Consider the following 2909-nt stretch of genomic DNA (forward strand, 5'->3'; position numbering starts at 1 on the left):
TATTACTAATTTATCTAACTCATCCAGACGCAATCGTGAAGGCATATAATGTTGTTTGTGTTACTTGTGAATGTTTGTTGCTTTAAATCAGTGTTTCTCAACCATTTTTTTTTTTTGCCTATGGCCTCTTTACTTCCTATTTTAATCTACCGGAACCCCATAGCCATCCAATTTAAAAAAGATCCTCTAGTCCTTTCTGATTAAATGTCATGAATTGTACAAAAACTTTTAATATTTTTTGCATTGTAGAAGCTTAACCAATTTATTGCACATAAATTTCAACGACAAAATCTTATACGGCCCCAGACACCGAATGAGAACCACTGCTTTGGATACATTTTATATATATCCACAGTATCAGTAATGTAAGAATGTATAAAGAATGTATAAAGAATGTTTCATTGGATTTTACCGTATTTTGTGAGCCAAAGTGACGATTTTATTTAATCTGTAAACTTCAGTATTCTTATATTGAAAGAGATGTTGTATGTACATAATTATTTATTTATAATCAGCAAGTTGGTAGATGAGTTTTACAGTAAAAAATCCCGAAGGATATTATCATAATGCTAAAAACTCAAATGTAAAGCTGGTAGACTTAATGAAGCAAAATTCATAGAATCTATATTGTATAATCGGTTAATGATGAATACAAAATACAGTATTTTTTTCTACTCAACGGTTGCTAGGATTAAATACGACGAAATAGTTTATATAAAATATATTCAGCCATTATAAAACCTCCTACATTTCAAGAAATTCGATCAGTATTTTTTAAAAAATACATTCTTGTGTCTGTTGTATGACACAAGATAAAAGTAGCTACTGTTTGCGGTTATATTCAATTTAACTCCTTAGCAAACCCATATAAATAAAGTAGCTGAAAGCTTTTCATGCTTTGCAAATTAGGGAAAAACTCTGTATGAAAGAACGGTTCGAGGTTGCTCTGTTGATATTTTTAGGGACAGTCAGCTGAGACTGGAATAGTCATTCAATCACTTCTGCATGACCGGAATGCCTTGAATCAATTTTCTTATTGAAAATTATATACGAATATGTATATGCTGTTCTTATTCAGAATTACTATCAGTATGCATAGAATTTTCTTATTATAATGCGCTCTTTTCCTAAACAATCTCCTCTAATAGTCTTCTCTAGTTTACCTTTTTCCCTTTTTGATACAACTATCTATATCTCTGTCTATTTAACTAGCTGTATTGATGTCTTTTGCTCTCTTCATCATGTTTTCTAAGATCTCAGCTTTCATTTAGTTACTTCGTTCTTTTCTTCTTTGATGACAAATTTTTTATACACTTTTTGTATCAGTTTTTCCTCCCTCACAAATCACACAACATTCGATTTCTTTCTGTTCGCTAAATAATGTCGATTAAATGACTAAATGTCTGAAATTAGTTTCGCTAAAACCATTATAATTTTTCTGATCTAATCTTTAGAGAAACATTTCTATTCGGTATTTACATCTTCAGTTTGATATCCAACCGTCATAGGTCTTATTGCAGGATGTGTACACAGTAATAGTCTGTATTCAAATTTCTATGGATCTTGAATTTTAAACCGTTAGTGTTGATGATCTTAACTGCTATGTGACTAACATGTGAAGATTTAATGTTACATATTTAGGTTATTTACATTTATCTTTGACTAAAGGCTGCCCTATTAAACTGAAGACGCTACTAGACCTACTAGCTGGGTTTTCAACACGAACTATACATACGGCTTCTCGTACTTTTCTAGGTTTCTCTATTCATTATGGACATTTCAGAAAAGAACAAGATGGAAGAACTCCGGTTACTTAATGTGAGGAGAAACATCTAAGTTAGGAGTGGCTAGAGCAAGAACGAAAATCATATAAACTTTGGAATTCCATAATTGATAGGCTTGCAGTGGGAATCCATGAAGCGGTACATATTAAAATTGTTGGAAATCATATCAGTAAGCCTAACACTGACATCAGTTTAATATGACTACCTTTAGATAAAAGATATGATTAAATAATCTAAAAATGTATGCGTGTCAGTAGTTTAGTGAGCGAAAGCATTAGATTAGAAATACAAGTTTGTAACTAGAGTACAAGTACATCAGTACTATGTACATTTATTCCGCAATTAAACAACCAATAATGATCAGAAATGGAAACGACCGAAACATAGTGTGAATAATGGTGCGAAGCATTATAATCGTAAATACTTATTATTTTCTCAATTTCTTTAACTCATTTTGAGTTTTTTTGAATTCTTTCAACATTATCTTCAATTCCTGAATTCGTTTCCAAATATAATCTTAAATTATCATTTATTCAATATTTAAGGGTTCTCCAGACAAAATCAGGGAACATGAGACTAAACATTTTTCAGTATTTAGTTACGTTTCTATACATATTAAGATACAATCCTCTACGAGGTCGGCTTACAACTCATTAACTTAAAGTTGATAAAATACATACTTGCATATCAAAATAATATTAGAAATTATAATTATACAACTTACATTTAGAATATTCTACCTTTCTCTTTTCGTCAATTTATTTAAAAACCATACTGTTGGTGTATAAATCTAATGGTTAAACTTGAAATTCTAGAGGAAACGTGAGCACCAATCATAGGCGCTGCCTATTATGAAGGTGCAACGACATACGCCAAAATCGGTTAATTCTGAAAAGGAGAAATGAAGAACAGCAAGGATGGATTTAAGGATTCATATTTCCCAAAAAGTGAAATGAGGTCACGTTAAATTTTAAAGGCAGCTCACTTAAAAAAATAAATCCATAACACGCCTATCTACTAAATCGAACCTGACTACAGCAATAAAACTTCTAATGCGCAATATGTATTTATATGTATTTCTCTCTCTCTCTCTCTCTCTCTCTCTCTCTCTCTCTCTCTCTCTCT

This window comes from Octopus bimaculoides, chromosome 2 (assembly GCF_001194135.2).
Source record: "Octopus bimaculoides isolate UCB-OBI-ISO-001 chromosome 2, ASM119413v2, whole genome shotgun sequence".
Lineage (NCBI taxonomy): Eukaryota > Metazoa > Mollusca > Cephalopoda > Octopoda > Octopodidae > Octopus > Octopus bimaculoides.